Genomic DNA, 15,457 nt, shown 5'->3' on the forward strand with positions numbered 1-15,457 from the left:
TTCTCCCCTCTCTTTCTCTCATAGAGAGAGAGAGAGAGAGAATGAGTGAGGAGAGAGACGCTACAATTCATTAGTTGAACATGATTGACATAAACAGTTTTTCTCTCCTCATAAAAAATAAAGAGAAATATGCTCACACATATAAAGAAAATGAGTGAGAGAGGCAGGGAGAGGGAGAGAGAGAGAGAGAGAGAGAGAGAGAGAGAGAGAGAAGGAGGGATAAAACGAGAAAATGATTAAAGCGTCTGATGTTAAATAAATTATCGTCAAACCAGCGACACCAAATGAGCAGTGCCAAAACGGCTAAGCGAAAACGTCTCACAGCCCTGGATACTGGTGGGCAATGTATAACTGTTGCTGATATCATGAGTGGTTGTTATATATAAATGGGAGGTCACATAAAGGCACACATTTTGGTTCCTAATTGGATGCTGTTAAAGGTGAGAAAGAAAGAGCGGGGGGGGGGGAGAAAAGTAAAGGATATTAGTATTTGAGTCTAAAATGAAATTAGCTCCTTGGTATCTGTCATTTTCAGTGAAGTCTTAAAAGACAAAGAATTCGAGAGCTGTCACGTGTGTATAATTGTAGGTATATGAAATCCTTTGAATGTGGAAAGCGGATATACCTGTTGAAAATTTTACTACCGTTAACTGCATAAAGCAGTTTTACCCGCCACGGCTTTGAAAACAAAAACAAAAACAAAAGACATAGAAAACCAACAGACCTCTCTTTATGCCACGAGAAACAAAGACATACCCAGTGGCACTTTTTACAAAAGAAAGTTTTTCAGATTTTCTTAATTTTTCCCCCACACATTTCATCAAATATCACTTTACAGGGCGAGAATAAATACTTTTAGTGGTGGCTATGAAAACCGAACCTTCCAGAGATTCAGAAAAAATATTGCAGAAACAGAAAATATCGATTCTAAGTTTTGGTGAATAATTAACATCATTACGAGAATGATTATGAAATCTGATTATGCAGCTAAAGGGTTAGCAGACGTTTGGCAAACTTCAACAAAACTGAACGTGAGTCAGTTCAAGGAAACATGAATGCAGTATTTGCAGAAGGGTTCATCTACTAGTACTATACAATCAATACGACTTGTCTCGTGGTTCAGTGATTGTGTGATTAAGTTGGTTATTTACCCTCTCCTCAACTCAATTTCGTTTTCGGATTGAAGATGTTACGTAGCTAGGCGCCCAGTAGGAGTAGAAATATAACCTATAGCAGAAGGGACTCAGTGAATCCAACGATAATTCATACCCGAGGAGGTGACATGCACCATCAGGTTATTCTTCTCTCGAAACATATTGCCGTGCACCTGCCTATGGATTTTAGATGGATGGTTGAGAGTAGAAGAAAATGAATGAGGTTAAATCGGTGAGCTGGCAGATAATTTTGTACTGCCTGCTTGCGTTTTCCCAAGGGGCTGGGAGCTACAGGTACATTATAATAAAAGTGGTTTCAGTTCAAGTGAAAAAAGGAGATGCAATGATAACTGGCATGTTACTCTTTTGCTCTTTTACTTGTTTCGGTCATTACACTGCGGCCATTCTGGGGCACCGCCTCGAAGAATTTTAGTCGAATGACTTTTTTTTATAATTTTAAGCCTGGTACTTATTCTATTGGTCACTTTTGCCGAGCCGCTAAGTTACAGGGAACACACCAACACCAGTTATCAAGCGGTGGTGACACACACATACATTTGACGACTATAATTCTCCTATACATACATATATATATGTATATGTGTGTGTGTATGTGTGTGTGCGTGTGTGTGAGTGTGTGTGTGTGTGTGTGTGTGTGTGTGTGCGTACGACGATCTACTTTCAGTTTCCGTCTACCAAATCCACTCACAAGGCTTAGGTTGGCTCAAGGCTATAGTAGAAGACTCTTGCCCAAGACACTGAACTAGAAACCATGTAGTTGGGAAGCAAGCTTCTAACCACACAGTCATTCCTGCGCCTACGCGAAAAAAAAATTATAATTTGCCTAATCATGGTTCAGAAATTCTCCTTGATAGATCAGTTGAAGGATAGAAAATGCCTACATTGCTTCTGAAACGTTCAAGCCAACACTTAGCCAACCTAGAGCACTTTTCCACTTTCTAACAAAGGACCATAAACAGGGAGCCAAATGCTCTAGGTAAAGATGTCCTTCATCTACCAGTACCCCTTTGTAGTAGTCTCATTAGCCTATACTAAGATTCGAACAATTAGAAAAATTCCCAGATGGTGAACGGATTTACTGGGGCTACGAAACTGTACCTTCCCGTAAATAATTAATTTGATAAAATCGAAATTTTCATCAACACAAGAGATAGTAAGTAGACAGCTGTATGTTTGCCAGACACTGAAAACGTAGTGAAGCATCTACACTAGTATCCTATAGAGATTTAAAAAGACGCATCAGTGGTAATGCCCTCTTGCGTACTCTTGACGTTTACGACGGAATGTAGTCCACTACGTTTAATGCAAAACATCCATTAAGATATTGTTACAAAACATGGTAGCCTTCTAACGCTATCAACAGACATTTAGATTGCTGCGTATTTTTCTTTTTAGTTTGGAATTTTGATTTTCCTTCCTTCCTTCCTTCCTTCCTTTATTTTATGTCATCAGTAGCGTTGTTGGTTACGTGTTTCCAACAACCCGATGAGTGGTTCACTACATTTCTGACAGCGAGAGTGATAAGGAAGTGGTCGTTCCAATTTGGGAAAGAACAAACAGCGCAAGAGACTTTCGTTCGAAAGAAAATGACCGCTTTGTCGCTATTTTTTTTTTTTCAACTGTGTTTACATCCTTTGCTGATATGTGTATGGGTACACACACACACACACACACACACGTACACACACATTCATATACATACATACATACATACATACATACATACAAGCATACATACACATACATGCATGCATGCATACATACATACATGCATGCATACATACATACATAGACACATTCACAAACATATTTGGTTGGTAGTTAGTTGGACATTTTAAAGAAGCTTGTGTGTGTGCGCGTGCGCGCGCGCATTGATGCCTGACTTGCGCACAGTTTTCATCTAAATGCCAGTCAAGTTCCATTGATGATCTCGTGGCTATAGCAGGAGGCACATGCCTAACGTACCGTGTTGAGGGATTAATCCGGAACTACGTGATTACGAAGCAAACTTTTGAACCATACTACGCCTATATTCATCGTGTTTTCGTGTGGGTTGGCGTGGAAACATGTATGATTGATTATACAATAATGCATTTATTAATTACTGAAGTGACAGTTTACATAGACTGTCGAGCAAAATGGCTCACTGTATTTTAATTACGTCCTTTTACCACTCTGTGTACAAATCCTGGTGGGAAAACATTGACACCCAGCCATCTCAGATCGTCTTTCTGTGACTTTATGTCAACGTAAGAAGAAATCATTGATATTGATAATTTGTATTATAAACGATTTTTTTTTATCATTGGCACACATATAGAGATTGTAGTTAAATATCGTACTACTCTTGACAATCATCATCATAATAATATGTTTCCAATTTTAGTGCAAGGCAAGACTTAGTACTGATAAGGAACACGAATATATATATGTAAAAAAAAACTGATGGCTTTTATCGTATAAAAAGGAAACATTAAAACAGAGAGTGAAGTTTACAGATTCAGCACATTCAAAGTGCCATAAAATTTGCGGGACTTGGAAATAAGCAAAATAATGAAGGAAGCTTTACCCATTGATGTGAGAAGCTCAAGTACAAGGGCTATCAGGACGGCCCAAAGGAACCTCAAAAGTTATGGCGGCCGAGTATCCCAGCTCTCAAGAATGCCAAACGGTATCTCGTTTCCGTTTTCTCTTCCTTTTCTACTAATAGGGCAGTTCAGAGAGTGGGTGTATAAGTGCATGAGGCCTGCAGTCAATCTCGAAGTAGGGCCGCCCATTTAATGGTCTCAGAACACTAGGTTTGGGTATAATAGCCATTGCCGAGACCAGGATTTCTGACACACACGCGCCTTAGCACATATTCTTGACTTTGAGGTCTTCGCAGTTCTTACTCGGACCTGAATGGGTGGTGGGGTAGTGCTGCTTCGACAAGATCGTGGTCCTGGACGTAAACAGTAGGTAGAGCCTTTAGAGGGGACCAGCTGGGACAGGGCGATCGGATTTCTTCAAACCCCGCTGTTTAATGCTACTGGGCGATTGAAATGCCGTCTTGGATGTACGTCTGAATTGTGTGGGACCATCTGGTGGGACAGTGGGTGTAAAAGCCTCGTAAACCCGTTCAGTTATTTACAACCGGCTGACATGTACCTACTAGATTTTCTGAATGCGCTAATGTAGACATGGGCAAGCAATATCGGGTCATCCAGATCGTATCTAGACAGAGCATTCTGTAAACCAGCAGATAGGAATAAGCTGTCCACAATTCAGAGTGGTTGGATACATAGAGCACAAATTTGTAATATGTACCGTCGATCTAGATAGGCTGCATAGACAAGGATCCGGTTACTGTAAACTGAACATGTCTTTGCGGCCGCACTAAGCTTACATAGATCGGATTAGAGAACCAGTTTAAGAATTTACAGCATTAATCGTCAACAATCAATGACGTTTAGCCTTGAAAAGGACTGTCTTTTGTAAGGAAATAGTGCTAAAGAAATCTAGAGCAAGTTACTTATATAAAAGCCATTTTTACACTATATTTACGCCCACGGTATTATATGTACATCATCTCGAAGTTTCTAGCGTATTGAAAGCTGATAACTGAGCAATATGGAGAACACTGAGCGCGCATCAGAGATCACGTTTAGTCAAGTACGAGAGAACGGAAAGTAGAGTCGCCTTCGTTTGTATTTGAACTCAGAACATAACAGGAAAGAAGTAGATAAGGCAAAGCATTTAATTTTCAGCTCATTATGCTGTTTGTTCCCCTTTCATCTATTCATTTATTTATTTATTTATTTGCCCAACCTCTTTACTGATTCGTTCGTTAGCCGTCCCAATAAATATTAAAATGGATAAGTAAATCTCACTTCATTTATACCGTTTGGAATGGAATAAACCTCACAACCTCCCTATTTTCGTCTTTCTCTCTAATATTTCTGGCGTATTGCCTATGTACATAAAAGTTTTAACAATAGTTCTAATCACCATCATCATAATCATAGTCATCGTCATTTCCTAGGCATCCACACTCCACACACGTAAACAACAAAATCAAGCACAAAATCTCTATATATAGAGAGAGACCTGTATTATTTTTCCAGACTAGCCACTCTATTTATCACCAGAAAAGAATAAAATAATCGATCGTAGCGTTTCAGCCTGACAGTATATATTTGACACACTTTCTAAAGTTTCCTTAGTAAATCTTTTCCCAGTCCACCATTCAATCCTCCTGTTGTACTCAGTAGTTATCTCTGTAGCTGTTGTTCATTCAATCAGTGGTGGTTGTATGAAGCCAGATGAAGTCAGCAAGATTCAAAATAGATTATTCTGAAATTCATCATTTCTGCAATTGAATCAAGAACTGATATCGACCGTTCTCCTGTTTTATTGTACAAATGATAATATTTATTCAAGTGATTTTCTTGTTCACTTCTGATATGTTATAAACACAAAGATTTCATTGGTTGTACAAATTTAATTGTTTCGTATCAGCTGCAGTTTTTTGCGCGATAAATATGGTTCTATATTCTCTGGCTCATAGTTTCGTATCTATCTCTGAGCATAACAATATTTGCATAAGATAAACACAACGATGTTATAATTGTGAGTACTAGCAGAAAGAGAGAGACAGGCAGATAGAAACTAACAGGCTATACATTTTGAGATTTATAGTTATGCTCGTTTAGATTCTGAGTTCAAAGCCCGCAGAGTCGACATTTGTTATTCAACATTCCAAAAATTAATAAAATAAATGGCAATTAAATAGTGGGGTCGATTATACTCTCTTCCAAAATGTTTAGGTCTTGTACCAATGTTCGAAATTCTGTCGGAGTCAGTTTTATCTTCCGGACGAATTAATGTAGTTCTTACAGGATGTGGATGTGAAGATTGCCATTGCTAGAGTTTTGGTTCAGAGGTTACAATTCCGTACCGTCGGTCAATTCCAGACTTATAGGTTCGTATCCCTCTATAAATAATGCTGTGTCTTTGAGAAAATATTAGATATTTGCACATAGGTGCAGGCATGGCTGTTTGCTCCTCAGCCACATGGTTCCGAGTTCTGTCCCAGAAACCCAACACACACACACACACACACACACACACACACACACACACGTTAGTACGGCGGACAAAAACCTTAGTGGCGTTTAATTCGTCTTATGTTCTGAGTTCAAATTCTGTCTAGATCGACTTTTCCTTTATCCTTCTGGAGTCGCTAATATAATTACTTCTCATATTTGTTGGCTCTGTGCCAAAATTAGAAAGAATTATTTATAGCTTTATCTACTTCCAGTTCCACCGTCAAAAACGATTTTTTTTCCAAATTCTTACGATGTAAACGGCAAGCTTAATATTGCATTAAAATGTTATACTTCCAAAATTCTTGAGTGTCTTACGTTCATTTTCATGCGTGTTGAGAAGTTACATTTAAATCAAGTAAAGTGTAATTGGTTGCGCAAAGCTGCACATATGATGATATGAAGCAGCTATGATATTATTAGGTATTATTGACAGTATTTTTAGTGAAGTCGATGTGTGAGACAGAATTGATAACACTCCTTATCAGATACGCCGCTGAGTAATAAAGATTGTGCTTATATTTTGTAAGATTTGTTATTTTGTGACAATATTTTCTTACCGATAAAGATATGTTGTTACTCTCATTATGTGTTCAACACCAGGTCAACCCTGGCGAAACACGCCTAGAATCAAAGATGCTCCATTCATGATCACTATGTCTATTATTCGGGTATAGAATATCTCGCATTACATTATTTAGTGTGTTCTTTCTTTTTAAGACGGTACGGTGATTTAAGAGAGACTAGGCTGGTGTTTCTAGTAAACTGAAAACCACATAGAAGCTACTTCGTTTAGACAACAAAGACTTTTGCTATCTGTAAGAATGGAAAAAAAATGGAGTGAATTATGATAATGTATAATGTTACGTCTGATAAGCCTTAAGTGGGGATAAAGGCTTCTTTTACGGTTTTATGCAGGGGTGTGTATAAGAGGTAATCTCTTAAATGAGATGCCCGTATTTCGCAGGTAATATTCCCTGATGATTTGGTGCCTATTACTCTCAGTTAAATGAAATTAAACGAAGTACAATACAGGGTTCTAGCTCCAGAACAAACAAAAGACATGTAGTGGATTTGAAACTGTGATCAAGGAACTTGTGTGAAAAATCCACTCTTGTAAAAAGAATATCCGCCATTTTGTTTTTAATGCAAGTCTATCAAATACAGGCTTTATCTTTAACCAAATATTGGTTTCAAATTTTGGCACAAGGCCAGCAATTTCAGGGGAGGGGTTGAGTCGATTACATCGACCCTAGTACATGACTGATACTTATTTTATCGACACCAAAAGGATGTCAGGCAAAGTCGACCGCAGCATAATTTGAACCCAGAACGTGAAGACGGACAAGAAGCTGCTAAGCATTTTGCCCGGCGGGCTAACGATTCTGCTAACCCACCACCTTTCTTTAGCCAATATTGACAACTGTCGCATGAGAAAATTATATCGTCAAGATTGGTAATTATTGGTTACTATTGTTGTTTATCTTTGATTTAACATACAAAGTGATCAAATACGTCTTAAGCTTCTTTCCCGAAAAGTAGTGAATCCAGAAATGCATACAAACCATTTTATCTTTTCTTTTTCTTAACAATTTGAGTGGAATTGACCGTTATTTCTTGCAAGGCAAAAGGCAACACAGAAGCTGCCTCGTTGGGTTGTAGGCAAGATTGGTTAAGTTTGTATATATGCGTATATTGTGAGGTCGTTTGAGTTTTGTCAGTGTCAGTAAAAATTAGCTTATAACTGACTTGATGAGAGCCAGGTATATGCGTGTTGGAATGTATGGCTAGATAACTGATGGGTATCAGAAAATTGAAATGTACGAAAAATTTTGTGGAAATCTGCAGAGGATATCTAATTCCGGTAGCTCTCGATACCGATACTATGTTTCTGTATTAACCAAATATTGATTTTATTCTTTGAGAGGACAGAGAGAGAGAGAGAGAGAGAGAGAGAGAGAGGGAGAGAGAGAGAGAGAGAGAGAGAGAGAGAGAGAGAGAGAGAGAGAGAGAGAGAGAGAGAGAGAGAGAGAGAGAGAGAGAATAAATTCGACATTTATCTCCGAGTGAGTTCTAATACTTCATGGCGGACAATGTGATGAAGAGAGGAATGAAGAAGGAGGTAAGAAGGGTAAAAGAAAAAAAAGAAAAAAAGGCAAGAAATAGATAAAAAAAATGAAGAGAGAATGAAAGAGTAATGAAAGAGTATGCAAGGCAGGGAAAATATGAAGAAAGAAGCAAAGTAGACGGAAAAGATTCGGCAGAAATTGGTGGAATTCTAGAAGTTGCTTCAGTGAAAATACAATATGTTGACTGTCTACTTTGCGAAGCTTTTCAAATCGACTTTCGATGTTAGTTGTTCTCAAAGTTTACACTCTTGGTGTGGACGTGACTTTTTACCTAAAGTATATATGAGTGAAATTTAGTCATAAAGAAGCTAACATGGTGTGGTGTTGACAACAACGACTACGACGAAGTGACGACGAAGTGACGACGAAAGTGGCGGTGTCGATGAGACAATAATGAGATGATAGCGAAGCTGACTAAAATAAGAATGACATTGACATAAGAGTAACATTGACACAAGGCGACAATCGACCCTAATAGTAAACTGGAATTATTTTGCCTACAAAGAAAAGATGGAAAACAAAATCAACTTCGACGTAACATAAACTCATAACATAAGACACTATAACTATCACATTGCATTTTGTCCGACACCTTATTGATTCTGTCAATCATTTAAGAGAGAGGTTCTCAACCATTTTTTTTTTACCTATGAACCCCTTTGACTCCCATTCTCTTCGGATGGGCCCTCATAGCCATTCGATGTTTTAAAAAATCCTTTTATATTTTTAGGATGAAATAATATTAGAAATTGTATAAAAAGAAATTAAGCTATTTTGTAATATTAATCATAAATTTTCACAAAAGATCTTATATGGACTCCCAAGGGTCATATGGACTTTGGTTGAGAAGTACTGATTTTAAAGTCCCAAATTAGTCTCACTGTTTAGTCATAAATTTCGTGGAGAAATTATAGTAGAATAAATTGGCTACAGTATTTCATAGAAAGGGAGGATTTTGAATCCTCAAAATAAAGGGATTTACCTGAATTCTAATAATCCTTTCTATTATAGGTACAAGGCCTGACATTTTGGTGTGAGGAGATTAGTCGATTACATCGACCCCAGTGTTTCACCTCGGCAGAATTTGTACTCAGAACGTAGCGACGGGTGAAATACTGCTAAGCATTTCGTCCAGCGTGTTAACGTTTCTGCTAGCTCGCAAAAATAATTGTTTCTAACGGAGGCACAGGATCTAAAATTTTGGGAATATGATTAAGAACAAGAATAGTAATCCTTTCTACTGTAGGCACAACACATGAAATATTGGGAGAGGAGTTTAAACGATTACATTGACTCAACTGGTACTTATTTTGTCGGTGGCATTTGAACTCAGAACGTACATACAGATGAAATGATGTTAAGCATTTGCCCGGCGTGTTAACGATGGCTGCCAGCTCGCTGCCTTAAGAATAATAATAAAAACTATGATTTACGCATAAGGAGAACAATATTGAGGGTAAGGATTGTTGATATCATCAATCCTTTTCAAATTTTGGCACAAGGTCAGCAATTTCGAAGGAGAGGGTCAATCGATTAAATGGACCCTAGTGTTCAACTGGAACTTATTTTACCGACCCCAAAAGGATGAAAGGTAAAGTCGACCTAGGCGGAATATGAACTCAGAATGTGAAAATGGACGAGATGTCGCTAAGTATTTTGCCAGGCGTGCTAACGATTTTGTCAGCTCTCCATCTTTTCGACCCTATTAATAATGATAATGAGGAACCGCAGAAGAGAGAAGGGCTCTAAGTTAAAAGGTTATATTGATAATGAGAATAGAGTCTTTATATTTAGAATTTATTCGATAATGCTCCATTTACGTGTGTGTATGTGTGTGTTTTGTTTGGTTTTGTGCTAAGTGGTAGTAGCGGCATTTACTATCGAATTACAAGCAAGTAATGAATGTATTGCAGTGAAGCAAGTGGACAATGCACACAATAATATTGGTTTAGTGTATATCTGCGAGTGAGTGGGTAAGTATATGTGTTTGTAATGTGAGTGAACGAGAAGAGGGAGAGGTTTGTGTGTCTGTATGCAAGGCAGATATCTCTAAATTCATATGGACAACCAATTGTCTGTACCAAGTATGAATGATGTTTTATCTATATATTCTATATGTCGTCTCTCCTCACAATGATTTTCAGTCATTCGTCTGATGTGAGGTCCAGACCACCAATAGACGTATGTTTCCAACATATGTATCTGCGTGCTTGTTATACGTGTATCCATATTGTGTGTATAATATATATATATATATATATATATATATATATATATATATATATATATATATACATATATATATATATACAGGGTTGGGCAAAAGTCACGTGACAGTAAATCAAAATTCCTAAAATACTATCTGTATATGTATATATATATCTGTATATATATATATATATATATATATATATATATATATATATATATATATATATATATATATATATATATATATGTGTGTATATATATATGTATATATATATATATATATATATATATATATATATATATATATATATATATATATATATGTATATATATATACATATATATGTGTATATATATGTACATATATACATATGTACGTATATATGTATATATATGTGTATATATACATATGTATATATGCACATATATATACATATATACGTACATATATATACATATATATACACATATATATGCATATATATATATATATATATATACATATATATATATATATATATACATATATATACATATATATATATACACATATATATACATATATATATATATACATATATATATACATATATATATATAGATATATACATATATATATGTATATATCTCTCTATATATATGTGTGTATATATATATATATATATATATATGTGTGTGTGTATACATATATATATGTATATAGATGTATCTATCTACCTATCTATCTATCTATCTATCTATCTATCTATATTATATTACATTATATTATATTTTATATATATATATATATATATATATATATATATATGTGTGTGTATACATATATATATGTATATAGATGTATCTATCTACCTATCTATCTATCTATCTATCTATCTATCTATCTATCTATCTATCTATCTATATTATATTACATTATATTATATTTTATATATATATATATATATATATATATATATATATATATATATATATATATATATATATATATATATATATATATACATACATATACATATACATATATATACACAAAATAGTACCTCAGTTTTCGAACAATCCTGATCGCGAATAAATCGTGCTTCATATATATTTATATATTTATATATATATATATATATATATATATATATATACAAAGATATAAAGCACAGTTTATTCGTTATCAGAGGCGTTCGTAGACCGAGGTACTACTGTATTAAATGAATATGAGAAAGACAGCAGGATTTATTTGTGATCAGAGTTGTTTGTATATGCATGTGTCACGGCTCCTTTTTTTATGTGCTCGCTCCTTCTAACTTTAGACCATGGCTACGTTCCTTGATTGTATCTATAGTCTTTGGTGCTACTGGTGAAACAGGGATGATTTGTTTGGTGTTTCTTTTAGTCTGAAGATAACGAGGAATCCTCTATACTGAAATTAGCAACTACATCTCTCACAGAATCACATTCTATCGTCTTAAAATTACAAGAAAACACAGCGCAATGCAACCCTCGATATACTATGCCAGAAAAAATTTATTGGGTTTTGATGGTTGGAATACTGATCAAACGATGATTATAGTTCTTTAGCTCATATTTAGCTTCGATCTATCACATGTTGCAGTTGTGACCATTCTATTTTAATTTCTTTAGTTCAGACACATTATATCTCGACCCACTTTATCAAGTAGGTCTTACTTTTTAAAGATAATCTGGTGTGGTTTAAGGCAAGCAGTTTTGTTGCTATTTATAGCAAGTCTTGCAACCATGTAGTCTCTCTAGTTGGTTGGTTTTGATGACAATAAAAATGAAATCTGTTATATTCAACGATTCCGATAACACTCACAAGTGCGTGAGAACAAAACAGTAATATTTTATATTACATGAATGTAATATGCTTGGTGTGTCTGTATGTCTCAGTATTTGCCGTCTTTGCATGAACAAATATCTATTATAAAGCTTTACAACGTCATATAAAGTTACAATAGATAGGGAAAAACTTCTTTTAGACAAGTTCCTCTCTTTTCTTATGAACTTAAATCGTTTCTAACATAAGCTTAAAGCCTGAGATTGGGGGTGAGGAGAAGGAAGAGCTAATAATATCGACTCCAGTACTTTACTGGTATTTTAGATTTTCAATTCTTGAAGAAAAAACAATAAAACAAAAAAACAGCAAGACAAATAAAGTGCTAGTCAACCATTGGGAGGTCGATATAATCGACTTTTCCTTTGCCCCAAAATTGAGGCTTTGTACATATGTAAGAAGCCATTATTATTACTAAGTTCAATAATAATTCCTAGCATAGGCGCTATGTCGGAAATTCGATGGGGGAAGTCGATCGCAGCAGCTCCCAATACTTGATTGACATTTAAAAAAAATTTTATCAACTTCAGAAAGATGAAAAGAAAAATTGGTCTCGTTGAGATACGAATTTAAAACGCAAAAAGTCGGCCGGATCAAATACTGCATAATATTTTGTCCGACACTCTAGCTTTTCTATTGTCAATCCACTGTCTGGTGTCTTGATAAAGAAAACACAGAATAATCAATCCACCGAAAATATCCTCAAAATTACGGAGGATATATGGAAATTACATAATTATGAAAAGTTCATTATGATATATGTTGGAAATAGTTAGTATATTTTACTGTACGAAATATACGTGTTTCACATGATAGCCAAACTAGTAACGCAGCAGAAGTATACATGTTTCATTTAAGCATAAAGAAACATGCAAAATGAATTTTTTCCATTTTCGCTTTCTTAGAAAATGGCACCGGAACACACTCATAATATTTATTACACGGATTTGGAAGAGAAATGTAGTAATTACATCTGTCTGTGTAAAATGACTGTTTAATTGTTTAATTCCGAATTGTAGTTGCATGTATTGTAACTATAATTTCTGTAATTTACGTTCCAGGTAACTTTCATTAGCTGTAATCAAAACATGAATGATTAAGCAATATAGTGTTAGACGCTATCAAGAGAGATCCGCTTGGCAAGACCTATTGGAATTTTTCCAAATTACTGATCAATGCCATTCAAAAGAATTTCTTTGAAATAGCTTCAGTTATTAGACGAACTCATATTACAGAAGGTTGTTACAATTATTATAATTGCTGTTCTTGTGCTGTTAGGAAACTCATGTCGGTTCTGTTTGATCAATGATACAGAATTTGGCCCATGAAAGCATTTTTGTGAGGAAATATCTATCGACCCAAATATCCGAAATGTTAATTCACTTGATGCGTTATTAAAACTATACTCCATTAATATATATATATATATATATATATATATATATATATATATATATATATATATATATATATATATATTTCGGCAACTGACTCAGTAAAGCTTTTTTGTTTTGTTTTGTTTTAGATTGCAAGTTTAAATTGAAAAAGTTTCATATGAGTTTTGTCTAGGTATTGAAGTCAGCTGGATTCCAACAATTAATTGCTTAGAGAATAGTCAATCCAATTAAACTCAACATCTCTCTTTCAATACAGCTGTCCAATAACCAAATGAGCAACAGGACCGCCCACCATATGTTATCTAATCGCATCCTATTTTTGAAACTAATTAAAGGCTCGCTTTTCGCCAACCAACCGAGAACATGCTCAAAAGTTAACTTAAGTTATCAATCAATCTTTATTCAGTATATCGCGTTCTGTGAAAAGACAAAATCACACAGCTTTTTATTAATCCACCTTGCTTTAAACTAAGCATTTTCCCCCCTAAGTCAGTATTATCAGACATGATTTATGAGTTGAATTTAAATAGATGACTTTCCAAGTGTACAGAGTATATGTGTCTACATTTGTTGTTATACTTTTTCTTTTTCTTTTCAAAGCGTATGTTTCAGGACAAGATCTGCCATTATTCTGTTACAGTATGTCAACAAGACCACTTTGGAATAGATTTTTAAAAGAATGTTTTTCAGTGCCATCTCTAGGGAGACATTAAGCTTAATATCTCTAGATGTGATAAAAATTACTACTTATTACTTTATCAAGACTAAATGTTTCTCAGAGGGGCAGGGTGCTTTAAAAAAAAGATGACAAAAAAAAAGGGGGGATCTGAAAAAAAAAAAAAAGGAACAGATTGCCATGTTTAATAAATAATGAAGGTTTTTAATATTTCGAATTTCCAACACCATGGCGAAGAAAGAAGAATTATACGAATCAGACTCTATAGGGTCTTTTCATTAATAGAGTAGTGAGCGCAATAAGGGAGTTGAAAATCTCACGAACATTTTCTTTTTCAGTAGGGGTGCTGCTATTTGTCAGTCTGAGAACCACTGATCTAAACAGCATGAATGATATGATTACGATCAGGAATCAAAAGCAAGATACAATCATGACTCCATAGAAGCTTATCTTCTCTACAATGTCCTAAACACACACACACACACACACACACACACACCACACACACACACACGCACACACACACACACACACACATATATATATAAAGTATAAGTACATAGAAGGATGAAACGTTAAAAGCTGGATCCATCATGATTATCTCCACAAAGCTACAAAGCTGGTAAAACAATTTAATAAATGTCGACATGTGAAAATAATATACTTGGCAAAGAAATGTTGATGTATTTAGTATTAACAATACAACGGGTGTTTCTTTTAATCACGTTCTTTTTTTTCTCTCTGGACTATCATGTTTTAACCAGCTGAAGTACAGACAATTAACATACACGCGCATATAAGATAGAAATGTACATATCATTTAGTAATTATCTCGGGTAAACTGAAAGATTTCAACTGGCTTCAGCAATATAATCACGTTGCGTCCTTGAAGAACTAAAAGAAGAACTACAAGAAAACAAAATTGTTTAATCACAGCTC

At 35.0% G+C, this 15,457-nt stretch overlaps 1 protein-coding gene across 9 annotated transcripts in view; it reads right to left on the minus strand.

The window, feature by feature from the left end:
- LOC106876553 (major egg antigen) overlaps positions 1-15,457 on the minus strand; it is a 223,475-nt gene that overhangs the window by 119,109 nt on the left and 88,909 nt on the right. The gene's annotated exons all lie outside the window — the stretch shown is intronic.

Source organism: Octopus bimaculoides, chromosome 5, assembly GCF_046866305.1.
Source record: "Octopus bimaculoides isolate indiv1 chromosome 5, ASM4686630v1, whole genome shotgun sequence".
NCBI lineage: Eukaryota > Metazoa > Mollusca > Cephalopoda > Octopoda > Octopodidae > Octopus > Octopus bimaculoides.